Source organism: Delphinus delphis, chromosome 2, assembly GCF_949987515.2.
Source record: "Delphinus delphis chromosome 2, mDelDel1.2, whole genome shotgun sequence".
Taxonomy (NCBI): domain Eukaryota; kingdom Metazoa; phylum Chordata; class Mammalia; order Artiodactyla; family Delphinidae; genus Delphinus; species Delphinus delphis.
The window spans coordinates 134257256-134270954 of NC_082684.1; the positions used below are offsets into that span (position 1 = coordinate 134257256).

A 13699-nucleotide genomic window follows, 5' to 3' on the forward strand; every position below is an offset into this window, starting at 1 on the left:
ACACACAGAAGCATACACATACACACTCACAAAAAGAGAAAAAGGGGAAAAAAAATATATATCGTTTCTCCCAAAGTCCACCTCCTCAATTTGGGATGATTCATTGTCTATTCAGGTATTCCACAGATGCAGGGTACATCAATTGACTGTGGAGATTTAATCCGCTGCTCCTGAGGCTGCTGGGAGAGATTTCCTTTTCTCTTCTTTGTTCGCACAGCTCCTGGGATTCAGCTTTGGATGGGCCCCGCCTCTGCGTGTAGGTTGCCGGAGGGCGTCTGTTCTTCTCTCAGACAAGATGGGGTTAAAGAAGCCTTTGATTCGGGGGCTCTGGCTCAATCAGGCTGGGCGAGGGAGGGGCACGGAGTGCGGGGCGGGCCTGCGGCGGCAGAGGCCTGCGTGACGTGGCACATTCTGAGGTGCACCGTGCGTTTTCCCGGGGAAGTTGTCCCTGTATCACGAGACCCTTGCAGTGACGGGCTGTAGAGGCTCCTGGAAGGGAGGTGTGGACTGTGACCTGTGCTCGCACACAAGCTTCTTGGTGGCGGCAGCAGCGGCCTTAGCGTCTCATGCCCATCTCTGGGGTCCGCGCTCTTAGCCGCGGCTCGCGCCCGTCTCTGGAGCTCCTTTAAGCGGCGCTCTTAATCCCCTCTCCTCACGCACCAGGAAGTAAAGAGGCAAGAAACAGTCTCTCGCCTCTTCGGCAGGTATAGACTTTTTCCCGGACTCCCTCCCGGCTAGCCGCGGTGCACTAACCACCTGCAGGCTGTGTTCACGCCTCCAACCCCAGCCCTCTCCCTGGGATCCGACCTCCGAAGCCCGAGCCTCAGCTCGCAGCCCCCGCCCGCCCCGGCGGCTGAGCAGACAAGCCTCTAGCTGGTGAGTGCTGGTCGGCACCGATACTCTGTGCGGAAATCTCTCCGCTTTGCCCTCTGCACCCCTGTTGCTGCACTTTCCTCCGTGGCTCCGAAGCTTCCCCCCTCCGCCACCCGCCGTCTCCGCCCGCGAAGGGGCTTCCCGTGTGTAGAAACCTTTCCTCCTTCACAGCTCCCTCCCACTGGTGCAGGTCCCGTCCCTATTCTTTTGTCTCTGTTTATTCTTTTGCCCTACCCAGGTATCTGGGGAGTTTCTTGCCTTTTGGGAGGTCTGAGGTCTTCTGCCAGTGTTCAGTGGGTGTTCTGTAGAAGTTGTTCCACATGTAGATGTATTTCTGATGTAGTTGTGGGGAGGAAGGTGATCTCCGCGTCTTACTCTTCCGCCATCTTTTTTTTTTTTTGCGGAACGCGGGCCTCTCACTGTTGTGGCCTCTCCCATTGCGGAGCACAGGCTCCGGACGCGCAGGCTCAGCGGCCATGGCTCACGGGCCTAGCCGCTCCGCGGCATGTGGGATCTTCCCAGACCGGGGCATGAACCCGTGTCCCCTGCATCGGCAGGCGGACTCTCAACCACTGCGCCACCAGGGAAGCCCTCTTCCGCCATCTTGAAGCTCCTCCAAGTTGTACTCACTCTGTGCCCGGGGAGAAATTCCAACAGCAGGTATTGGTGACACATCCTCTTCTTTAGCAGGTGGCAGACTGGCAACTCCTGGCATAAGGTGGCCATCCCTGGTTTCACATCAACATGATCTCAGGCACAAACCTCCTTGTTTTTACATTTTGTCTTTAAGTTACTTTTTGAAACAACTCGCCCGCGGTCCCGAGGACTGTCGCGGCTTCGGCTGGTGGGGCTCCTCCAGAGCCAGCAGCCCCAGTGAGGCCGCCCTCCCTTCGGGTTCCAGGGCAGTTCAGTTGCAAGATCTTTTTTGATCCACCTCCGGAAAATTTTCCCCAGGACCAGCCTTCAGATGCCTCTCCTCACTGAATCACAGTTACAATGAATCTCTTTCATATTCTTCTGCGAGGCCGACGCCGTGTATGAGGTGCTGGAAAATGAAGCAGGAAAGACTTCTGCAACTCTTACAGAGTCTTTGCTTCAAAACACTGGACTTATACCTTCCAGCGACCGGAAGACTTCCCCAGGTCCTGGCTTTGTTAGAAGTGCTAACGAACGAGGTTCAGTGGCCGAATGCACAGCAAGCCAAACGCCAAGACTCCAAGGTTCTCAGCCCAGCGCAGATCTCTGACTGCCTGAAGCGCAGGGCTCAGGGCACTTGTGGGATCCCAACTATATTTCAATTTTTAAAAAAATCAGTGTAGAGAGGTCAGATGGAATTCTAAAGTATGTTCAAGGAAAGTCTGAGAAACAACACTTCAGCAGGGTTACAGGCTACAAAATCAACACACAAAAATCAAACATACTTCAATATACTAACAACAAAGATGTGAAAAAAAATTAAAAACACAAGACCATTTATAACCACTCAAAAGCAAATGAAATACCTAGACATGAATCTAACAAAACATGTACATGATTTGCGGCTGAAAATTATAGAAGACTTTCTCATGTTTCCATGACTTTCCTGGCTTTAACACTTTTAAAGATCCCAGGGCAGGTATTCTGCTGAATGTGGGTCAATTGGGGTTTGTATGATGCTCCTTCATGATTAGATGCAGTTTATGCATCTTTAGGATATGAGAGCGATCTGCTTGTGACATCTGTCACCCTATTGATTGCCAGGGTTGATCTGATCTGGCTGGCTAGGTGGGTGTCCCCGTCCTTGATCATGGTTCCACATGCTTCCTCCCAAAGCTACACACTGACTGGGTCAAAGAGGACGAACTTCCCTGAAAGAGGAGGACGGATCTTCCACCAAGGGTATAGCTGTGTTCCCCTGCTAGAACCTCCAAACGAGTTCTCAGGTTATGTATCTTTGGCGGGAATATCACAAAAGTGATGCTGCATTCTTCTCGTTGCATCCCCTAAGGGATCACAGGGCTTCAGTTTGTCCCATTACTGATGATGTTCACTTTGATTGTTTGATTAAGGTGTTGTCTCTCAGGCTTTTCCACTTTTTGATGCACAGTTCTATAAGCTTGGACAAATACATAGAATCATGTAATCATTACCATAGACGAGATGCAAACAGTTTCATCACGCCATAAAATATTACTCCAGAAACACTGTAGTGAAGCCCTCCCTCCACCCCTAATACCTGGCAACCACTGATCTGTTCTCCATCTCTGTAGTTTTGCCTTTTCATAATGCCATATAAATGGAATCATACAGTATGTAGTTAAAGTTGCTCTATTGCCCTTTGTAATTAATAAATATTTAGGGGGAAGTAATTTTAAACTATGTAATATCCTGCTCCTCATCAAACTTTCTGCCAATTTGTTTACCTATTTATATCAGTATGAACTTCCTGATTAATTAAATGGTTATAATCCATTACTATTTTTGATTCTCAAATTGTCCCTGACTTGACTAATGGGAATCCCTTCAAATTACTATCAGTGTCTTTTTGACATAGTCCCATCATTTTTGAGTACCTCCTGGCTTTCCATCAGAACATATATCAGGCTTACTTGTGCTTATTCATGTTGGGATGTTCCTTCTCCCAGGTCCTTTCAGTAGACAGAGCAAGAGAATACATACGTATACACACACACACACATTTATTTCTATCTCTATTGAAAACTATAAGCTCACACCAATACCTTGAATTCCAATCCAACATCACAGGGTTTATTCAAGTCATGTTTGTAACGCCTTTCTCTAATAGTGAGAAACGTGGCTCCATTCATCCTTATTATGCTTAGTTATATAACCAATTTTGCATCACCGCCACCAGCCCCTCTCTCCTGCAAAATTCCCACTCAGGTTTTGACTTCTCACATAGGACAAGCCCACTGCATGAACACCCTCCTCTCCCTGCTTGGGCTCCAACACCCTATGCCAGGCTGGCCTTCTACATGGATGCCCACCTTTCCACTGCTCAGGCTCTGAAACCCAACTCTGGGCCTCCCCAACAACCCCATGTGATTTCCTTCCCCACCCTGCTCAGGACCTCACACTCAAGACGGCCCCTTCCCCTCTCCATTGGGATATCCTCCTCACCCTTCTTGGGCTCTGAGTCCCCAGGATGGGCCACCCCCACTTGTGAATGCATTTCCTATGCCAGCCTGCCCCTCCCCTACCCCATGGACACGCTGGTCACCCTGTGCTGGCAGCTCTGCAACGAAATACCCTCCCCATGTTGTTCTGGCTCCTACACTGGGCCTTAGGCCAGCTTCCTGCGTGGATGCCCTCCTCACACTGGCAGACAGATTAAGGCAGATCACCTTGGTCAAGTTAAAGCTGGTCTATGTCCAGTGTGCATTTACCTCTAGAGCAGTACCTGTTCATGGGTCTCAGTTGGTGAACTTTAAACTCCTACGTGTGTCTCCTCATAAATGTGAGACTACCAAAATCTCTGCTTAGCTCTTTAGCCCCTTGGTAACTTTATGTTCATTTTCTTGGAATCTCATGAGCTCAATTTAAGTGTCAACAAATGTTGAGATGGGATTATAAATAGAATTTCAGGCTCACTTCTTTGCATTTCTCTCTCTTCTGGGATCTTTTCCCCTCAAATCCCACCTACCTAGGTAGCCCTGAACTCCAATTTTTGTCTCCCTTAGCCCAGTAAACTTGCTGCAGGTTCTATGCTTCTGCTTTATATTCAGTCTCTGTGGCCAGAACCGTGAATTGGCAACCACTCTGAGAGGAAAAAGTCACTAAGAATGTAGAACACAATCGATGCACTTCTCTCTGCTTTAGGACAATAGTCCTTCAAGTCCTAGCTATCTTGCTTACTCTCGAATGCCTTCAAAAGAAAAAAAACAAAAAAAAATCGTTTTACAGTCAGACAAGAAAAAGGAATAAAAGGTATTCAAATTGGAAGGAAAGAGGTAAACTGTCACTATTTGCAGATGACATGATACTTGATATACAGAATCCTAAACACTTCACACAAAAATTATTAGAACTAATAAATGAATTCCTCAAGGTAGCAGGATATAAGATTAATATACAGAAGTCTGTTGCATTTCTTTATACTTACAATGAAATATCAGAAAGAAAGTTTTTAAAAATCCCATTTAAAATCACATTAAAAAAATACCTAGGAATTTAACCAAGGAGGTGAAAGACCTTTACACTGAAAACTATAAAACATTATTAAAGGAAACTGAAGGTGATTCAAAGAAATGGAAAGGTATCCCATGCTCTTGGATTGGAAGAATTAATATTGTTAAAAATGGCCATACAGGGCTTCCCTGGTGGCGCAGTGGTTGAGAGTCCGCCTGCCGATGCAGGGGACACGGGTTTGTGCCCCGGTCCGGGAGGATCCCACATGCCATGGAGCAGCTGGGCCCATAAGCCGTGGCCGCTGAGCCTGCACGTCCGGAGCCTGTGCTCCACAATGGGAGAGGCCACAACAGTGAGAGGCATGCGTACCGCAAAAAAAAAAAAAAAAAAAAAAATGGCCATACTACCCAAGGCAATCTACAGATTTAATGTGATCGCCATCAAAATACCCATGACATTTTTCACAGTACTAGAACAAATAATTCTAACATTTATATGGAAGCACAAAAGACCCAGAATTGCCAAAGCAATCCTGAGGAAAAAAACAAACTGGGGGCATAACCCTTTCAGACTTCTGACAATACTACAAAGCTGCAGTTATCAAAACAGCATGGTACTGGCACAAAAACAGACATATAGATCAATGGAACAGAATAGAGAGCCCAGAAATAAACCCACACACTATGGTCAATTAATCTACAACAAAGAAGGCAAGAATATACAATGGAGAAAAGACAGTCTCTTTAACAAGTGGTGTTGGGAAAGCTGGACAGCTATATGTAAATCAATGAAATTAGAATACTCCCTCACACCATATACAAAAATGAACTCAAAACGGTTGAAAGACCTAAATATAAGACATGACACCATAAAACTCCTAGAAGAGAATATAGGCAAAACATTCTTAGACATTAATTGTAGCAATATTTTCTTAGATCAGTCTCCTGAGGCAAATAAATAAAAAGCAAAAATAAACAAATGGGACCTAATCAAACTTGAAAGCTTTTGCCCAGCAAATGAAACCATCAACAAAATGAAAAGACAGCCTACGGAGTGGGAGAAAATATTTGCACACAATGTAACCAACAAGGAGTTAATATACAAAATATACAAACAGTTCATGCAACTCAATATCAAAAAAACAAACAACCCAATAAAAAAAATGGGTAGAAGACCTAAACAGACATTTCTCCAAAGAAGACATACAGATGGCCAACAGTCACAAGAAAAAACACTCAATATTGCTAATTATTAGAGAAATGCAAATCAAAACCACAATGAGGTATATCACCCAACACCAGTCAGAATGGCCATCATCAAATATCTACAAATAATAAATGCTGGAGAGGGTGTGGGGAAAAGGGAACCCTCCTACACCGTTGGTAGGAATGTAAATTGGTGCAGCCACTATGGAAAACAATATGGAGGTTCTTTAAAAACTAAAAATAGAGTTACCATCTGACCCAGCAATCCCACTCCTGAGCATATATACAGAAAAGATGAAAACTCTACTTCAAAAAGATAGGTGCACCCCAATGTTCATAGTAGCACTATTTACAATAGCCAAGACATGGAAACAACCCAGTGCCAATCAACAGACAATTGGCTTAAGATGTGGTATATATATACAACAGAACATTACTCAGCCATAAAAAAGAATGAAATATTCCCACTTGCAGCAACAAGGATGGACCTAGGGAATATCGTACTAAGTGAAGTAAGTCAGACAGAGAAAGACAAATACTATATCACTTATATGTGGAATCTAAAACAATAATACAAATGAACCTATATACAAAACAGAAACATGGGAATTCCCTGGCGGTCCAGTGGTTAGGACTCCGTGCTTTCACTGCCGAGGGCCCAGGTTAAATCCCTGGCTGGGGAACTAAGATCCCACAAGCTGCACAGCATGGCCAAAAAAAGAAAAGAAAAGGAACAGACTCACAGACATAGAAAACAAACTTATGGTTACCAAAGGGGAAAGCAGGGGAAGGATAAATTAGGAGTATGGGATTAACAGATACAAACTAGGTATACATAAAATACATGAGCACCAAGGATATACTATATAGCACAGGGAACTATATTCAATATCTTGTAATAACCTATAATGGAAATAATCTGAAAAAATACATATAAAACTGAATCACTTTGCTGTACACCTGAAACTGACACAGTATTGTAAATCAACTATATTTCAATTTAAAAAAAAAACAGCTTTTAAGCAAATCTAGTTTTCATAGTGGTTTTCAGTAGGAGAATAACTCTGATACCAGCTCCTCTGCCATAGCTAGAAGCAGACATCTACATCTGAAGTTTTGGGTTTGTTTTGTTAAATGCTCCTTTGAATTGGTGAGTCAATCGGTTCACTGTGTGATTTGGGCAGTGGGGGGAGAATTGGATTGGAGTATGTGTAGACCACCGTCCTTCTAGAGCAATTGCCTACTTAGGCACTGGAAACAAACTAGGTGTATTCTGTTCTTCTCTAGAAAGAGCTAATATGAAACCAGCCATCCTATAAGAGCGGTGTTATCCATACCCTAAAGGGCTCAGATGAAGGTGGAAACTGTTTCTCTTAGTAGACAGCACATTTCTTCCTTTTATCAAGTCTATATTATATCAACATAAAGAAATTTCAAATTAGGGTTACAAAAATTATAGCATATTTTAAGTGTTTATACGTAACAAATGTGACCTTTATAAAAAGGCAAAACATGCAATTCTTTACGTTTTATTTACTAGCTACTTATGAGAATATGAATTACAGTGCACTATCAGTACTGATGTTCATTAAAGGGCCACAGTTTAAAGCTGTAAGTGTACTGTGTAAAGAGAGTTATGAACTTATTGGTATATGACATTTACAATTTAAATGCGAACGTTATTCTGTGAATTGTGGGTCCCTGGCCATCTGGCTATGACAGGCTCTAGCTGGGAGAACTTCCCAAAGAAACAGAAGTTATAGGGAAATCCCTGACTGTGGACCTTCCCCTTGGCATAAACTCTGAAGGAAGAGGATTAAGGTATTTAAAATTTACCACCTTTACAAGTGTTTTAGTAGGTTGTCTTCACACCCAAGTACCTGAAGGTAACTTAATTAATTTGGGGATTGTTTCCCCTAACGTAAAGAGAGATTATCCATCTTAATCTTACAGAGTTGTGAGAATTCAATGAGACGAGGGTACACGAAAGCACCTGGCAAATACTAGTTGCTTTTTTTAGTGACTATTTCCAAAGATGGTTCAAGATTTTATTAATGATTGCTAAGACTGTGTGGACACAATGTCTCGATTATCTGTTGCGTGTGTAGAATACTTTCATTTTCCACAATGGCTGGCAAAATTTTAATTCAGTAGTCTAGTTGGGTGAGAGCAGCTATATATAATATACATATATTCACAGTTTTCATGAACATGAAGTGATAAAGACCTAGAAGTCTCTTTAGGATTATCCTGGTTGGATCACTTTATTTCATAGATGAGGAAATGGAGACCCAGGAGATGAAGTGTCTTGCCCTAGTATCCTCGTTGGTTACTGGCAGGGTGAGACCAGCATGTAGGAGCCCAGACTTCTGACCGTGTTTACCTGGAGGCCTAGGGTCATAACTGGTGCTTTGTCTCTTCTACCTGATTCTCATGGCCAAAGCAAGTCACATAGCCCACCCAGATTCAAGGCTAGGGAAGCGGGGTCCACCTCCTGGTAGGAGGAGCCACAAAGTCACATAACAACAGGCATGGATACAGGACAGGTTGGAGAACTGAGGATATTTTTGCAATCAATCTACCACAAAAAGCAAATGCTTCCCATGGCCCTGACACTTTTTTCAAGTACGAGCATTAAGTGTGTTTTTTGACTTTCTAGACATCTCAGCACTGTGGAGAGGCCTCGGGAAGGAAGTCCTGTGAGTAACTGCGAGCCTCTTGTGGGCTCTGCCCTGCGCAGGATGCTGAGGAGAGAACAAAGAGGTCGCAATATGCGGGACTCAGTGACCTGGCCCTGCAGGCTCCCGAGCAAGGTAACATACACATGGGGACAATCACAAGACAGTGAATGGCACGGAGGACAGGTGGAGAAGGAGGGGAAAGCAGACTGCCAACAGTCTGAACAACAAAACTTCCTTGAAAGAAATGAAATTTACACCAAGCAGGGGAAGGCAAATAGAACTTAACTAGCCAGACAGAGGGAGGGAAGAACATCTTAGCTGAGGGAAATGATGTGATAGAAAGCGCAACATCAGGGGTGAGCTTGGGTTACGGAGGGAAGATAGCATTCGAGGTGGAAAGACAGGGTTAGGCCAGATAGTAGAATCTGTCCACCCAGGATGGCTGGGTCACAGTGAGGTGGCTGGAGCTGCACCTACAGGAGGGTCTGTGAGGCAGGATGTGGAAAAGGAGGACAGACCTGGTGGTACCTGTGAGGCAGGGCTGGGGCAATTTCCGGAGCAGAGAAAACAGAGAAGCCTTCTCTACCTGCCCAGGTGCCAATGGAAAAGAACTTGGGTTAAGGTCTGGGTAGTGAACCTAAAAGGTTAGCTGATTTGAAGGGAGAATTGGTAGGATTTGGAACATTTACGTCCCTTGCATTCAGACACTTATGGCAAACTGTATAAGCTAGTTCCGTGTTTAGTGATATTGAATGCAGATGTGTAAAACTGGAGGTTCTTCCCCTCCATCACCACTGTCATCTCCACTCTTTTAAGTGCAAAAATATTAATCACTTGGTAGGTAAACAGAATTTGTCATCTTATTTTTTCACCCCCGACAAAACATTTTAGTACCAAAACAAATCAAAAGTACATGTTAGGAAAGTTCACTTTTGCAAATTCTGTATTTGATATTGCTCCTCTGTAGCACTTAAAACCAATCCCATTTAGACTCAGTATTTCAGTATTTATATTCTAGACCTGCACTGTCTAGTCCAACAGGGAAGCCACTATTGAGTATATGAAATGTGCCCAGTCCAAGCTGAAATGTGCTGAAAGTGTAAATTTATATGCCAGATTTCAGAGACACTTAAATCAAAGAATGTAAAGTATCTCTTAAATAATTTTTATATTGATTACTTATTGAAATGATAATGTTTTGGATATATTGGATTAAATAAAATATATCATTAAAATTCATTTTACCTATTTCTTTTTACTTTTTAAACATTACTATTAAAAAATGTAAAATTATGTATGGGTTCACTTCGTGGATCACATTACATTTCTGTTGGACGGTGCTATTTTCTTTTCATATACACTTATTTTTTTTTGGCCATGGCGCAGCATGAGGGATATTAGTTCCCCAACAAGGGATAGAACCCACACACCGTGCATTGGAAGAGTGGAGTCTTAACCACTGGACTACCAGGGAAGTCCCAAGGACTGCTATTTTAAAGCTTCACTTTGTCTAGAAATATTATGTTATGAAGTGGCCCATACTGCAGTTAATGGCATTAACAAGTGGAATGATTTTACTTGCCTAATGACATGACAAATTGTTCCATACATTTCTCTTTTCTTCCAGATTGAATCTGTGATTTAGTGATAAAGCATGCAAATATCATGAAGCACATGCTATATTATCTGCTTTCAGGCACAGCCCTTTATGTGATTATAATTTCTTTTCCCATAAGGGAGGGAATACGAAAGAGATTTACAATAAAAATTTACATTCGTTAAAAAATTTTAACAATGAGTATTTTAGATTATCATTAAAGCATGATAAATAATGTGCCTGCGTCATTTTAGCATCAATTTACAAAATCTATATGCAGTCAGCAGGAGGCCCTTACTGCACAGGTGTTGTGTTTTGTTGCGGTTGTTATTGTTTAATTCGGTCTCTCAAATGTCTTTTTTCTTTTAAATAGATCTTTACTGGAGTATAATTGTTTCACAATACTGTGTTAGTTTCTATTGTACAACAAAGTGAATCAGCCATATGCATACACGTGTCCCCATCTCCCCTCCCTCCTGAGCCTCCCTCCCATCCTCCCTATCCCACCCCTCTAGGTCATCGCAAAGCACCGAGCCGATCTCCCTGTGCTATGCGGCTGCTTCCCACCAGCCAACTATTTTACATTCGGTAGTGTATATATGTTGATGCTACTCTCACTTCACCCCAGCTTCGCCCTCCCACCTCATGTCCTCAAGTCCGTTTTCTATGTCTACCTCTTTATTCCTGCCCTGCAACTAGGTTCATCAGTACCATTTTCTTTTTTTTAAGATTCCATATATATTCATTAGCATACAGTATTTTTCTCTTTCTGACTTACTTCACTCTGTATGACAGACTGTACAGCAGTCCCATTGCTGCTGCTGTTTCTTTTTCTTCATGGCATTGACTTTTTGAAGATTTTAGGTCAATTGCCTTGTAGAATATCCTACATGGCATCCTTTCACTTGTCCCACTATCCCCTGAATTCCTAGAAAATGGAGATCAGGTCTAGAGAAGCTTGATTACGTTCAGGCAAACGATTTTAGTAAGAATACTTAATAGTTGATGTTGTGTACTTAATATTGCCTCATATTAGGAAGCACAAATATCGATCTTTTCTACAATTTGTCATGTTGAATTTGATCACTTGTTTAAAGTTGTGATCGCCAGACTTCTCCATTGCAAAGGTATGTGTTTCCATTTGCAATTAATAGGTAATCTGGGGATGATACCATGTGGATGTATGGTTTCCTGATAATTGTTCACTTAATGGCTGCAGCATATATTACTAATCCTTGCTTGAACCAATTATTTCATTAGGAGTTGCAAAAAATGATGATTTTTAAATTCTATCGTTCCTTGCCCTCTTCCATAAAGAATCACTTTTTTTCTCTCTCTCTCTCCTTTTTATTACCATGAATTCATAGATTGTTATTTATGCATTATATTACAATTACAGTCATTGTTCTTTTTGATGCTCAAATTGTCCCAAATTTGGCCATTGTCCTTTAGACATGTCCCATCATTATTTGAGCACTTCCTTGATTTTTGGCACAATGAAATGTCCCAGGCTTACCTTCTACCTTCTCTGCCCCAGATTGGGGCTGCTTTAGTGAAGAAAGATATTTAGAAGCCAAGATCTGAACATTAGGCGTGCTCAGTGCTTCTAGGGTCTCTCAACGAACAGTTTTTCAAATTGAGATGTAATTACTATATGACAAAATTCACTCTTTAAAAGTGAACAGTTGGGGACTTACCTGGTGAAACAGTGGTCAAGACTCCGTGCTCCCAATGCAGGGGGCCCAGGTTCAATCCCTGGTCTGGGAACTAGATCCCACATGCATGCCACAGCTGAGAGTTCACATGGCACAACTAAGGAGCCTAGGTGCCACAACTAAGGAGCCAGCAAGCCGCAACTAAGGAGCCCACCTGCAGCAACTAAGACCCAGCACAACCCAATTTTTTTTAATTAATTAATTAATAAAGAGAGGTAATGCCTTAAAAGCAACCAATTGAAAATGCAAATCAAAACCACAAGTGCTTGCTTCAGCAGCACATATACTAAAATTGAGATGATAACAGAGTTTAGGATGACCTCTGCACAAGGATGACATGCAAATTTGTGAAGCGTAAAAAAAAAAAACCACAGTAAGATACCATTTCACGTCCATTAAGGTGACTATCATTTTAAAAAATTTTTTCTTTAAACAGAAAATAACAAATGTTGGCAAGAATATGGAGAAACTGGAACCCATGTGCATTGCTGGTGGGAAGATAAAATAGTGCAGCAATTATGGAAAACAGTATGGTGGTTCCTCAAAAAAATGAAAAACAGAGTTTCTCTATGACCCAGCAATTCCAATCCTAGGGATAAACCCAGAAGTACAGAAAGCAGGGTTTTAAAAAGATATTTTGAACACCTATGTGCATAACAGCATTATTCACAACAGCCAAAAGGTTGAAGCAACCTGAATATATACAACCAGTGTATATATTCACATATATACTGAATATTATCTTCCTTTTAAAAGAAAGGAAATTCTTACACATGCTCCAGCCTGGACGAACCTTGAGGACATTATCTCAGTGAAATAAGCTGCTCGCAAAAAGAAAAATACAGTACGATCCACTTACATGAGGTACCTAAGGAAGTCAAAATCATAGAGACAGAAAGTAGAATGGTGGTTGCCAAGGGCTGGAGAGAGGAGGGCATGAGGAGTTATTGTTTAATAGGCTATGGAGTTTTAGTTTGTAATATGAAAAGAGTTCTGGAGATGTATAGTGGAGATGGTTGCACAACAATGTAAATGTACTGAATTTCACTGAACTGTACATTTTAAAATTGTTAAAATGATAAATTTTATGTTATGTATATTTTACCACAATTTTTAAAGTGTACAAGTTGATGATTTTTAGTGTGTTCACAACCATCACCACTATCTAATTTTAGAACATTTTAATCACCCCCCCCCCAAGAAACCTGGTAGTAGCAATTACTATTAACAATCACTCCACAGTCCCCATTTTCCCTAGACCTTAATTGACTTTCTATTTCTATATACTTGCCTATTCTGGACATTTCATTATAAATGAAATCATAAAGTATGTGGCCTTTGTGTCTTTCACTTAGCATACTATTTTCAAGATTCATCCATGTTGTAGTATGTATCAGTAATTCATTTCTTTTCATGACCAGATAATATTCCATTGTGTGGATATACCACATTTGCTTTTTCATTCATTAGTTGGTGGATATTTGGATTGTTTCTATGTTT

The 13699-nt window shown here is 42.0% G+C and overlaps 1 non-coding gene across 1 annotated transcript; it reads left to right on the forward strand.

Annotated features, from left to right (window-relative positions):
* The first annotated feature begins 12461 nt into the window (after positions 1-12461).
* Positions 12462-12566, forward strand: LOC132421272 (U6 spliceosomal RNA). Its single transcript, XR_009518553.1, has one exon. It is a non-coding gene; the product is annotated as a U6 spliceosomal RNA (small nuclear RNA).
* The last annotated feature ends 1133 nt before the right edge of the window (positions 12567-13699 follow it).